Genomic DNA, 14,931 nt, shown 5'->3' on the forward strand with positions numbered 1-14,931 from the left:
GAAGGAGGATGTCACTAGGCCTGTGGTGTAGTAGCCAGTGGCGGGTTAAGTGGGGATATGAAGAGACTTACCTCCACCCGTGGCAGTCAAACCTGTATGGAAAAAACCTTGTAGGACAATATAGCAAAAAAGACAAACAAATTTATCAAATCAGGAAAAAACAGTCAAACAGTAACCGTAAACTTTCTAGGGGTAAAGGCCCTAGTTCATTGCCTATGAAAATTAGTTATTGTGTAAGGTTATTTGTTAAGTGGGTGTATGTGTGAACAAAATCAGCCGTAGCAGTGTGTGTGGGGTGAATATGGTTGAGATTAGCATGTGAGGTATTGCGGCTGATCCATGTGTGTGCTGAGTCCCTTTCCACCCTTGATTTCTAAAACAGTGTATGTTGTGTCTCCTGTGTGTGGGCGTATTTTCAATGAATATAGAAACATTAAACAGTACATCACAACATAAGTTAACAGGTGAACATGTGTTCCACTTATCTTGGAAAAGAGAGGATGATGATATTATCCAGGTCTCCAGGGAGTTATAGATCTTACTCAGTCCGAAATAGTCTCTGGCGACAGAGTTCATATTAGTTCAGATCAGGCTAAGCTGGGGGACCAGAACATCTCTACCTGATCATATTAAAGGAGTTGATCCAGTTTCAGGTGTTTGTGTTTCTCAAGTTACAGTGTATCATCAGCTGCTGATTCTTCTGCAGTAGCGGGTGGATTCTGCAATTGCTCCAATGCCGGGGGAAGTTTGATTGACAAATTAAGAGAATTATTGAAGGTTGGTAAGTCGTCCAGAGAGCGGAACACTGAGGTGGTGTTGTTTCTTGTGGCTACGATGCATGTGGGGAAGCCCCACCTGTAGGGGATGCCATTTTCTCTCAAGACTGCTGTAATGAATTTCAGGTCTTTTCTTTTTTGTAGAGTATCGGGGCATATGTCCGAATATATCTGAATTTCTATCCCAGCATGTGTAAGAGGCGTTGTGTTCCTTGCCCCTTTGAGTATTTCTTCTTTATCCCTGAATGATAGTAGTTTCACTATCATGTCTCTCTGTGGCACTTTGGCTGGTAATCTTGGGCATAGGGCACGGTGGGCCCTTTCGATAGGAACCTCTGGTGCAGACGGCATACTTTTGCTGTCCGGAAAAGGCTTTGTAGGTGCCCTTGCAGGGCATCTGGAGGGATTGATTCATGGATTCCTCGGATCCGCAGGTTGTTCCTGCGGCTCCTATTTTCCAAGTCCTCCATTCTCTCCATTAGGTTGTGTAACATGTCAGCATGCATTTGTGTGTTGTCAGATTGAGTTCGCATTTCTGACTGCTGGATTTCCTGTTTCTTTTCTATGGTTGAAACTTTATGTTCTACGACTGTGAAATCTTTCTTAAATTCATTAAACATGTCTTTTACTTCCTGCATGGCTTCTCTTATATCCTCTCTAGAGGCAAAGTATTTGAGGTCATTCTTAGTAACATATTGTGAGGTATCTGAGTAGCCCATGGTAGCTTGTGTTTCTGCTTCATGTCTGTGTTTTATAGATGTTTCACTTAAGGGTTTTGGTGCAGGCTCAGCTGGTTTTAAGTAATTACTCATGGTAGATGTTTTGCAGTCTTTGTTCATTTTAGTTTTGCTTTATTTAGTTCAATAATAGAGGGCCTTCCGGTTAATAGTAGATTGTGTGTCTGTTTTAGTTTCTTTTTGTTTTAATTATTGTTTTATTTTTTATTATTTTTTTTATATTTTTTGATGTTATCTTCTCTTAACTGGCTTTTCTTGTTGTTTATCTCTCTGTTATTATTTTAACCCCTTTTGTTGGTGTTGAGCTTATGGGGCCGTTTTTCTGCTAGTTAATAAGGTGAGTGGCTTCTATGTTTCCCGGCTAGATCGGGTCTCAGTAGCAATCAGCCTGTCTATTTAAAGGATCGAGTAATGTTGCTTGAGAAGGGGCTCACCTTTTAAATGTGCTCTAGTTTTTACTCCGGTTTCTCCCCTTTTGGTGTTTTGTGTTCGTGGGCAGCCCCCTGTAAATCCGTGAGTGCGGGTGGTGCTCTGGAGCTGATTCGAACGGTAAGTACTCACAGTGCTGGACCTGCAGGGTCTATGGTCTGCCGTGACTCGCCTCCTCTGTTTCTGGGATTCTACTGGGAGTTCCTATTATAAGGACAGTGTTGCAGCTGAGTTCCGGTGCTTGAGGGTTGATAGGCCTTGCTGCATAGAGGAATCTTTTCTATGCCGCTCTTACTGCGTGCTTGCTCTCTCTGCATAAAACACACCAAAGATGATTGAAGGTATCTCTGTGGTAGCTACTGCTGGGATTTAGGCTGATATAAATAATATTACACCCATTTGTAATCGGCAAGTGAACTTAGGGCACCGGAGCTATTTCTTCAAGCAGCCATATTCCTGTGCGGCCAAGCTCCGCCCCGACCAAGGTAGAAAAGTTTTTAATAAACTTTCTATAGTAATTGGCGAGCCCCAAAAAACATTGAATATAGGCCGTTCTCACATAGTCTCTGAAGAACCCGTGTAACATCAGAACAATGAGCCTCAAGTGTGGGTAAGTGTATGAGGATGTCGTCTAAGTACACCACAACACACTGTTGCAACATATCTCATAAGACATCATTAATAAATTCCTGAGAAACAGCAGGAGCATTACATAGGCCAAAGGGCATTACAAGATACTCATATGCCCGCTCCTGGTGTTAAATGCTGTTTTCCATTCGTGGCCCTCCTTAATCCTAACGAGATTGTACGCTCCTCTCAAATCAAGTTTAGTAAAGACCGTAGCTCCCTTGAGGTGGTCAAAGAGTTCCGTAATGAGCGGAATAGGTTAAGCATTCTTAATGGTAAGATGATTAAGACCCCTATAATCGATACATGGTCTTAACTCGCCACCCTTTTTCTTCACAAAGAAGAAGCCAGCCCCTGCAGGAGAGCAGGATTTGCGGAAGACTCCCCGCGACAGAGCATCAGCAACATATTCCTCCATAGCACAATTCTCTGCAACAGACAGAGGGTACACCCGGCCCTGAGGAGGAATGGTTCCAAATTGCAGGTCTATGGCACAATCGTAAGACCAGTGAGGAGGCAACGTACTGGCATGCACCTTGTCAAACACATCTAGGAACTCTCGGTACTCCTCTGGCAATTGAGATACCGAAGAAGTGCACAAGACTTTAACTGGTTTCCAAAGACAAGTGGAAATACATTTCGGGGACCACGACAAAATTTCAGACCTGCGCCAGTCGAGACTGGGATTGTGCTTTTGGTGACAGGGATAACCCAAAACAACCAGAAAATGCGGAGAGTTTATCACCTGGAACTGGAGGGTTTCAAAATGGAGAGCCGCAACAGCCATGGACAACTGAGAAGTTTCGTGAGTAACAAGTGCGGGCTGAATGGGCTTGCCATCAATGGCCTCAATAGCAAGCGGAATGGACCGAGGCAAAACAGGAATGGAGTGCTTTGATACAAAAGCACTGTCAATGAAATAGCCCGCAGCACCAGAGTCAACAAGAGCCTGAGTGACTATGGAGGAGTCCACCCAGGAAAGGACAACTGTGACCAAAGGTTTCTCCTTAAGCGGTTCCGGGGATGAGGATAAACCACCCAAGGTCTACCCCCGACAGGACCTTAGGTGTGAGCGTTTCCCGGCCGTGTAGGACAAGACTTCAAAAGGTGGCCCTGTAACCCACAATAGAGGCAGATCCCCTCCCTCCTCCTAAAGACCCTCTCCACCATGGAGAGATGCGTGAATCCCAACTGCATCGGCTCAGCAGTACCTGGTGACTCGGGACCAGGAGGCATGGGAGGAGAGGGAGGCATGGGTGGGAACGAACACGTAGGAGACAATGGAACAGGAGGCTTCCGAAAGCGCTCCTTGAAAGAGGGCCTCTCTCTGAGTCTGATGTCAATTAGGATCAAAGCACACCAATTCCTTGAGATTCTCTGGTAAATCTCTGGCAGCAACTTTGTCTTTAATCGCATCAGAGAGCCCATGAAAGAAGACGGCAACAATGGCTTCATTGTTCCAACCTACCTCTGTGGCAAGCGTATGGAACTCTATAGCATACTGAGCAACAGATCTTGTACCTTGCTGAATGGACATGAGTCATTTAGCAGCAGAGGAGGAGCAAGCCGGCACATCAAATACCCTTCGAAAGGAAGCCACAAATTCAGGGTAATTTGAAATCACAGGTTTATTAGTCTCCCACAAGGGATTAGCCCAGGCAAGAGCTGTGTCAGAGAGTAACAAGATGAGAAATCCCACCTTAGCTTTGTCAGAGGGAAACGCCTGAGGTAACATCTCAAAGTAAATGCCCACCTGGTTCAAACACCCTCTGCACTGAATAGGATCACCTCCATATCGCTGAGGTAGAGGTGCAGAACCAGACATGCTCCTGGTAGGCATAGGTGCAGCAGCGGAAACAGGAGCAGCCATAACTTGCGGGACACTTTGGTCCAAATGTGCAGTGCGAGTCAGCAGGGTTTGCAGGGCTAGTGCAAATTGATCCAAGCGGTGATCCTGTACATCCATCCTGGAAATGATGGCAGGTAAAGGTGGATAATTAGCAGCATCAGGATTCATGTCCTTTGTGTAATGTCAGGGTGCCAGGAATCAGACTGAGGCAAGAAGTGCAAAAATAATCACACCTTTATTAATAGCAAAAAATAATAAAAAAGTCCACAAGACATAACAAGCCAGGAGTCAAAGCCAGAGCTGGTAGTCAGACGAGCCGAATCAGGAGCCAAAGTGAATAGTCAGACGAGCCGGTATCAGGAACAAGGAAAACAGCAGAGTCAGGAACAAGCCAGGGATCAGGAACCAGGAAGGGCGTCAGGCAGCCAGGTAATACACAGGAACTCTCACAAACAGGCCTGAGACAAAGCAAAGGCAAAAAATACTGAACAGAGGCCCTTTAAATAATAAGTGATGACATCACAATTCTGAGACTGCATCCTGTCTCACATGGATGATGCACACCAGTCTGGCCATAAAAGGAAGTGCAGGAAATGAGCAGCATCCCCCACAATGCACCATAGTCAGGAAGAGAGGTGAGTAATATGGCTGCCAGCAGCACATGGCAAACACAACAGGGAAAAAACCCTGACAAACATGTGCTAGCCATGTTCTGAAGCACAAAGGTGTAGACTAAGAAGCTTTGAGATCTTAATCTTAAAATAATAAAAAGAATATATATATATATATATCATCATAGTAGTATATTATCTTTTTAATTCAAATGGAATGCTTCATCAGAATCATGTTCAGAATATTTATGATAAATACACCTTTAATGACATATGAATGAGTCAATGCAAAGGCAGGTCACTATTGGTGCTGGAGCCTTCTGGGCTTGTCACAATAACTAGTTCTATTAATGATATTAAAATATATTAGTGAACACAGTTTGGACATCACTAAATCACATTAGTCTAAAATATTCCAAATAATATACTTCAAAATTTGAAAATTAGAGCACTAATATGAACAATAAATTTATGAGTTCATCAAGGTGATTGTAAAGAAAATGCATATTTAAGCTAGGACATGCTACCTATGCATATTTCGCATAAACGAGACATTTACTAAAAGAGACAGACATGGTTAAATTGCATCCTAGAGCTGCACATTTAAGCTAGGACATGCTACATATGCGTATTTCGCATAAACTAGACATTTGCTAAAAGAGACAGAAATAGTTAAATTGCATCCTAGAGCTTCACATTTAAGCTAGGACATGCTACATATCTGTTTGGAGCTAAACCTAGACATTTGCGGAAAGAGACAATTAAATGGTTAAAGCGCATTCTATATCTGCACATTTAAACTAGGACATGCTACCTATGCGTATTTTGCATAAACGAGACATTTGCTAAAAGAGACAGAAATGGTTAAATTGCATCCTAGAGCTGCCCATTTAAGCTAGGACATGCTACATGTCTGTTTGGAGCTAAAACTAGACATTTGCAGAAAGAGACAATGGCATGGTTAAATAGCATCCTAGAGCTGCACATTTAAGCTAGGACATGCTACATATGCGTATTTTGCATAAACAAGACATTTGCTAAAAGAGACAGAAATGGTTAAATTGCATCCTAGAGCTGCACATTACACAAACACAACTGTTTTTGAAGACTACAGTGGCAATTGTCTAACTAATTAACCATGTTGTGCACAAATACTCACCAACGAGCCACCCATGGGGAAACTGTCTACCCTCAAACTGATTCTATTGAACACCACTCGTGCAACAGCACCAACAGCAACTAACTGCGGATCATCCATATTTGCCAAGCTAAGCAGCACAAAGTCAAACAGCAGAGCAAACACACAAGGAGTAACAAGGTATGCAAAAACACAAAAGCGATTTGATACAATGTCGATCACAAGGGACGCTTTGGCCATGTTGTACAAAAAATGTGTGGACAGGTTTCCACAAAAAGAAAATGCTTGAGTAGCACTCTATGCCCAGACTCCTATGGAGGCAAGAAATGATAGTTAAAATATAACTTTTATTCATATGTTAAAAAATGGGTAAACAACACAAACAGGCCCATTTATCAAGCTCCGTACGGAGCTTGAAGGGCCGTGTTTCTGGCGAGTCTTCAGACTCGCCAGAAACACAAGTTATGAAGCAGCGGTCTAAAGACCGCTGCTTCATAACCCTGTCCGCCTGCTCTGAGCAGGCGGACAGGAATCGCCGGAAATCAACCCGATCGAATACGATCGGGTTGATTGACACCCCCTGCTGGCGGCCGATTGGCCGCGAGTCAGCAGGGGGCGGCGTTGCACCAGCAGCTCTTGTGAGCTGCTGGTGCAATGTTAAATGCGGAGAGCGTATTGCTCTCCGCATTTAGCAAGGTCTTGCGGACCTGATCCGCAGTGTCGGATCAGGTCCGCAAGCCCTTTGATAAATGGGCCCGAAAAGATTAAAATCCCTATCAGAGACACTAGTGCTGGTCTTGTGGCGTGTCTCACTGATTTTTAAAGTCTGGCCTTCTATATTTAAGTAATATATTGGAGACACTGAAATTATATGAATTCAGGGTAACCACTCTATCAACAGGTTAGCTGCAATCCTTTAATTTATTTCTTTAGCATTTATGTGAGCCCTTGTTAGATTGGCACCTATTAGTTAGATAACTTGTGTTTGGTACTTGTTTGACCCTTAGTTTAACAGTTGGATAATTGTGTATTTTGAAGTATAGTGTTCTTTTATCCACACTCACTTTCATCAGTGGCTAAAATTACAAATACAGGGATTTATTCAACTTCATTGGATCATTAAGTTCACTTCAATTGTGTTCATATATGCTGCCCTGTATTGCTATTTGAGCCCTTATGTATGTATTTATAGAATTAACAAGTGTTTATTGAGTTTATGCTGGATCGTTTCTGTGTTTGTGAATCACAGGCTGAATGAATATACCGTCTGGTATATTGCACTTGGATCTACAATCTATTCAGTATATCATTTCAGCATTTCTATTCCATTAATATAGATTTCAACAGTGATTGCGTTTGAAATGTGTAGTTCATCTATTGTATAATAAATTGCAACATCATTTTACCCAGTGGATTCTATATATAGAAATATTTTGAGCATAAATCATTCAACTGTGTTTTTGTGTGTTGGCATGAACTATTTTGTCTTTTAAGGCTTAAGCGATATATTGCATGCACTTAATTAATGTCTATGTTCCAGATTGAATACGTGTGTTACTTTTAGATCATTATTTAGCAATAATCTGGTCTTGCAACATGTGTTGTCATTGTCTGGACTTTGTTATATACAAAGTCGCTTAAGTTTGTTTAAGGTTTGAAATATTTATCTAATATTATTAATTAATGGCGCTTTCTATATTGTGTATTCATGAATCTCCTCTATCACATATGCGATCACTCTGTTAGTTACCGATAATTTTATCTTGCAACATATGTTGTTAATATCAATAGTTTGTTGTGTACACAATCGCTTTTGTTTTTGGAGGATTTGGATATTATACAATATTATTGGTTTGTAGCGCTTTCTGCATTATTAGTTCAAACACTTCATTTGCCACACAACACTAATGGTATCACAGGTCTACCACTCTTTTCATCTTAATCGCTTTTGTTTTTCGAGGCTTTGGATATTATACAATATTATTAGTTTGTAGTGTTTTCTGCATTATTAGTTCAAACACTTCATTTGCCACACAATGCTAATGGTGTCACGGGTCTACCACTCTTATACAATATTATTGGTTTGTAACGCTTTCTGCATTATTAGTTCAAACACTTCATTTGCCACACAACGTTAATAGTATCACGGGTCAACCACACTTTTCATCTTAAACCTGTCACATATACGTTTTACTGTACTGAGTATTGTTACAGTTCCTCTATCATATAGCTATAACAATATCAGTCATACAGCTCATCTATCATGTAACAATGATGATTTCACAGGTCTATCACACTTCTCATCTTTGATTTGTCACATATATATAATATAATCGCTATTGTTTGTTATACTACTCAATTCTGTTAGTATGCAGCATTTTTCTATTGGTGGCAGCTTTTGCTATCAATTAGTGGTTAACAGTAATTCTATTAAGTTAGCACTTAGATCCTGATTTTTAAAATAACATACATTGGGACCCCATCATCCCCTACAACCCCCCTGATGCGTTTCGCCAATAAACTTGGCTTTATCATATGAATAAAAGTTATATTTTAACTATCATTTTTTGCCTCCTTAGGAGTCTGGGCATAGAGTGCTACTCAAGCATTTTCTTTTTGTGGAAACCTGTCCACACATTTTTTGTACAATCAAACCAAAATTAATGCGAGCACCACTCCTCAAATGTAGATGATATTTAAATCTGGCTAATTATACCTTTAAAAATGTATTTGAAATAGGAGGAGATTGCCTTTTTAGTGGCTTTGGCCATGTTGTTTGGGGGATTTATACTGCAATTAGTCCAATGGTAGCGTGTTCGTAATGATTGCTGATTGTATACACTTGATTGTATGTGAGCGGCACAAATGCTTTCAAAGTGGGCGTTATTTTAGGTGTTTGCTGAAATTTCTCCCCCCCCCCCAATGAATCGTAATGTGAAAGTGTAAAATCTAACATATACAGTGCACCTTCGTAATGTTTGTTCATATGCGTAATAAATACTTATTAAACGCGATCTTATAATAAAAAGCACACGTCCACGCTAACAGGAATGAAAGTGCATACTTGTGTATAATGTGCATAGACATGGCATAGAATCTGATCGATCAATGTTGCTGCAATATTGTTTAAAAATGATAAAGTAACTGCTGACATCTATAATCTTCTATATATAAGTGATTGGTGAGATGTCAATATTTTTCATGTCCCATTGAAATCGTATTAACAATGAAGATCTTCCGACTGACATCTATAATATTCTATATATAAGAGATTTGCGAAATGTCAATATTGTACATGCCCCATTGAAATCGCAATAATAATGAAGATCTTCAAAACTCTCGTTTACGTATATATGTAATATTGTAGTATTGAGTGAAAAACTTCTGAAAGGGGCGGTACAGTCCCAAAGCTGTAATCTGTATGGTTGAAGCTTATAATGACATCATCATATTAGCAACATGCCTGTCTAGTTAGCAAATCTTCGTTCTGTTCTTGTATTTTACAACATTGTTATTGTGTCATGATTAAAAAGATAAAAGCATCTACTTATCAAGCCGTCAACCACAAATACGCTGGAATTCCACAGCGTATTTGTGGCGAGCCTGATTCCCCTTAGTTATCAAACCCTACAGACTGGCAAAAGTAGAATTTTGTGACGTAACATACAATCCGCCGGGCAAAGTTCGACACAGATCGATGCTTATGTCACTACAGATGTTCCGAATGCAAATTCGGCACTATCTGACTACTTTTGCTAGTTAATAAATATCTAACAGGTATGCTCGCCACTATTTCGGCCCAGCGTACCTGGTTTTCAATCCGCCGCCCTGGGGCGGCAGATTAGGGGTTAATAAGTATAATGTAGGTGGCGGTGGTATAGGGGGTGGCAGATTAGGGGTTAATAAGTATAATGTAGGTGGCGGCGGTGTCAGGGTGGCAGATTAGGGGTTAATAAGTATAATGTAGGTGGCGGTGGGCTCCGGGAGCGGCGGTTTAGGGGTTAAACACTTTATTTAGTTGCGGCGGGGTCCGTGAGCAGCGGTTTAGGGGTTAATACATTTATTAGAGTTGCGGTGGGCTCCAGGAGTGGTGGGATAGGGGTAAAACAGTATAGTATAGTGTGGGTGTTTAGTGACAGGGTACCAATAAAGCTGGGAAAAAGCCGAAGAGCAGCGAGATCGATGACTGTTAGTTAACAACAGTCCGCTGCTCATTGCCCCATACTTGGTGCGTGGCTTTTTTGGTAACTTTGGAGAGCGTATTCAGGTCCGCGGCCGCGATCTTAGGCGATCTTAGGCGAGCGTATTGGTGCCGTCAAATGCAAGTAAGTTGGCGGCTTGATAAGTAGATGCCAATATGTGTGTTTTGTTGTTGTGTGATGCATATTATGTACATCTATGTATGTATTGTGATTCTCTCCCACATATGCTGACTTATATAAAGCAGTATAGCATTGTTGCTCCTTCCAAAAAAGTGACAGCTCTAATCTGTTCTAATGATCTGTTCTTATTGTACGTAATTCCTAATGGTATATTATGAGTGACACTAAATCCATAATTGATATATCGTGATTCCGAGAGAGAATCCACTGTTAAGCAACCTTCCAATGTAGTTGTATGATGTAAATGTATTCATTGTTTATATGTTGTTTTTTGGCCAGAATATCAATGCACATGTATGAGTGAATGCACAAAGTCATGTATGTGCATCCATTAATGATCATGTGTTGAGCCTATGTAGATATGCTGTTCATCCAAGCATATCAGTTGAATAAATGAAATGTTATAATAGAGGTAAATGAGACGTGTTTACAATTGGCTACTGTTTGTGAATAATGAAATGTAAAAATTTATTTTATGTCCGTTTAAATATGATGTAATTTTTAAAACCGATTTCGTATTGGTGATGGTGATTTCTAGTTAATGTAATGTAATTTCCTTTACGATTTTGATGTTGTAGTGAATTTCACACAAGTAAAAGCCATAAGTCCATAGGGAAATAGTCATTTCTTGATCTACTTGTCATAGCGGGACTAACGCAAGAAAGAATGAGTTATTACCACAATTGTAACACTGGTATTACGAGTTTGCAAGTCTACGCATTTTGCGTGCGTTAGGTAAATCTGCCTGTCGCGTGCATGAGCACATCTTCCCCATAGAAGTCAATGGAGGAAAAAAAATTGAAGAGAAATAAAATCCAACACTTGTTTTGAGAGTAAAGTGAGTGACGTCATGTTCTGGTGTGAAAAAGTAGCTAAATTGTGTTTATTTCCTAATAAAAATCTGTTTTGTGTAGGTAATGTGCTGTATATTGTTTGTGTGTATTGATTTGTGTATGTATGTGATAATATTTGTAGTTAGATGTAGCTATATGAGTGTATGTTCCCGTCTGTCTATGTAAGTCAATGTAAAATGGATTTGTGTACCCGAGATCTCATAACTTTGATCCGTTCTATTTTGACATGAAAATTTAAAATTGAAAAAATAAATATTGTGTAGTGTTTGTATGAGTGTAAGTGTACTTTGTGTAATGTTTTTGAACTGATTTGTGGATGTTTTTGTTAGCGGTATATGATTAACTACTGGGTTTGGGTTTACGTTATGGATTTGAGCGGAGATGGTGATTTTTGTTGCGCTACGGAAACTCGTAATACCAGCGGTAGTGAAAAAGCAGTGCTATAAGGCTTTTTCACTCATAACGCACAACTCATAATCTAGCCACGAGTTTTTCAAGGGCAGAGCACAGATCAATAGGAAAAAAAATATCAAAGTAATGTCTGCAATTACAACATTTCATTAGGAACATTATACTAAATATTGAAGGGGAAGTAAATTAATACATATGCATAGCACATATTAGTAGTTAATCACTGCATTGAAAAATAAATAGTAAATGGTTGGACACAATTTAACACTGTCATTTAGTTAATAACAAAATGCACTCATTTGTATTGCAAATTATGAACATTCAGAGGCTGGTGCAATCCTTGTTCCTGCTGTGACCAAAATATTAGACATGTGCGTTTCGATTCGTTCTGAATCGAAATTCAGACGAATTTGTTAAATTCAGAGATTCGGAACGATTCAAATTTCCGAATTACGGTAGTACCGAATCTACCGAAGAAATCCGAATTAGTTTGGATTTATTCGTTACATTCGGATGGCCATGGATTACACTAGTATTGTACAGTATATTAGGTTATATCACTCTGCTATGGGTTACACCTAATATACAGTACATAATACTAGTTTAATACACAGCACATCCCACCTAACACATACCGAAATTCCGAATTTCCGAATCGAACCAAACCGAATCCAGCCGAATTTATTCGAATCCGAATGAATCCGAAACAAATCCGAAATGAATTCATTCAAATTTTTCCGAATTCGAATCGATCCGAACCGAAATTCGAAAACATCCAAATTAATCCGAAACAAATTTTTCGGCCGTGCACAAGTCTACAAAATATTTCTTTCATGATTGAGATACAGCATGCAATTTTAAACAATTTTCCAATTTACTTCCATTATCTAATTTACTTTGTATTCTATGTATCCCTTGTTGAAAAGGACACCTAGATAGGCTCAAGAGCTGGGAGCTAGCTGCTTATTGGTGGCTGCACATATATGCCTCTTGTCATTGGTTCAATTATGGGTTTAGCTAGTTCCCAGTAGAGCATTGCTGTACCTTCAATGAAGGATACCAAGAAAATGAAGCACAATTGGTCATAGAAGTACATTGGAAAATTGTTTAAAATTGTATACTATATCTTAATCATGAAAGAATGTTTTTTTTGTGTTCATGTCCCTTTAAGTCAACAGCCTTAAAAATCAAGTTTTTGCATGGTAAACTGTAATGGATTTGAATGGGGCCCATATTAAACAAGGTAAAAATCAAAATGTGCACAGATACATTTCAATTTTAAATAAAAGCATGTTTTCCATTATACTTCCATTAACAAAAATGCTTCTAGGAAAAGTTATTACTGTTTTCCAGTGGCATACGCACATATGCTGTGAGTGTCTGTTCACCAGTATTCACAAACTACACCTTCTTAGAGAGTCAGCAGTGACGGTATGACACAAGTTAAGACTTCACAGACACAATTCACACAACCACTTGCTCTCTGAGCTTGAATACTGGTGCACAGGCCCTTGCAGCATATGTGTGTATGACACTGAAAAACAGTAATACATTTTACTAGAAGCATTTTTGCTAATGGAAGTATAATGCAAAAATGCTTGTATTTAAAATTGAAATGCACCATGCACATTCCGATTTTGACCTTTCTATCCCTCCTCTGTGGCCCTCTCTGCATCGCCCAGTGATGGTGCAGATCGTTGGTGGGTGGGAGCCATTGCAGGGAGGCGGGTGGGCGCCCCATCGCTATGAATTTCCATCCGGTGAGGGCCGATCTAACTTGCGTGTACATGCGGGGGTTGCACACGTGTGTGCACGCGGGACCACTAAACAAGATGTGGTGGGAGAGGAGGGTGGGAGAGGAAGGTGGGAGGGCGGCAATAATGTTTGGAAAGGGATCTAGGAGGGGGAGGGTACTGAGGGGGGGCAGCTACATTGCAGCTGTCAATACTCAAAATGACGGCAAATAGTGAGAGGGGGGAGGGTTTGAGAGCTTTTTGGGGGGCTCAGGGAGGTTGGGTGGTAAGGGGGATCCTACACTGCAGAAAATGTATAATTAAATATATATATATATTTTTATACTGGCAGACTTTCTGCCAGTACTAAAGATGGTGGTGACAATAGTAAGGTGGGGGAGGTAAGAGAGCTGTTTGAGAAGGGTCAGGGAGGGATCAGGGGGTGGGATGTGTCAGGTGGGAGGCTGATCTCTACACTTAAGCTAAAATTAACCCTTCAAGCTCCCTACAAGCTACCTAATTAACCCCTTCACTGCTGGGCATAATACAAGTGTAGTGCGCAGCGGCATTTAGTGGCCTTCTAATTACCAAAAAGCTATGCCAAAGCGATTATATGTCTGCTATTTCTGAACAAAGGGGATCCGAAAGAAGCATTTACAACCATTTGTGCCATAATTGCACAAGCTGTTTGTAAATAATTTCAATGAGAAACCTAAAGTTTGTGAAAAAGTGAACGATTATTTTTATTTGATCGCATTTGGCGGTGAAATAGTGGTATGAAATATACCAAAATGGGCCTAGATCAATACTTTTTGGTTGTCTACTACACTACACTAAAGCTAAAATTAACCCTAAAAAGCTCCCTACAAGCTACCTAATTAACCCCTTCACTGCTGGGCATAATACAATTATGGTGCGTAGCGGCATTTAGCGGCCTAAAGTTAACTATTATTTTTATTTAATCGCATTTGGCGGTGAAATGGTGGCATGAAATATAACAAAATGGGCCTAGATCAATACTATGGCCCCTATTTATCAAAGGTCTTGCGGACCTGATCCGACAGTGCAATACGCTCTCCGCATTTAACATTGCACCAGCAGCTCACAAGAGCTGCTGGTGCAACGCCGCCCCCTGCTGACTCGTGGCCAATCGGCTGCCAGCAGGGAGGTGTCAATTAACCCGATCGTACTCGATCGGGTTGATTTCCGGCGATTCCTGTCCGCCTGCTCAGAGCAGGCGGACAGGGTTATGGAGCGGCGGTCCATAACCCTCGCCAGAAACACGGCCCTTCAAGCTCCGTACGGAGCTTGATAAATATGGGCCTAAGAGTTGTCTACTAAAAAAAAATATATATACATTTCAAGGGTTATTCAGGGATTCCTG

General features: G+C 40.6%; 1 protein-coding gene across 1 annotated transcript in view; it reads left to right on the top strand.

The window, feature by feature from the left end:
- The window catches only part of SLC5A5 (solute carrier family 5 member 5), a 93,777-nt gene that overhangs the window by 63,875 nt on the left and 14,971 nt on the right, over positions 1-14,931 (top strand). The window lies entirely within an intron of this gene.

The sequence above is a fragment of the Bombina bombina genome, chromosome 2 (assembly GCF_027579735.1).
Source record: "Bombina bombina isolate aBomBom1 chromosome 2, aBomBom1.pri, whole genome shotgun sequence".
Lineage (NCBI taxonomy): Eukaryota > Metazoa > Chordata > Amphibia > Anura > Bombinatoridae > Bombina > Bombina bombina.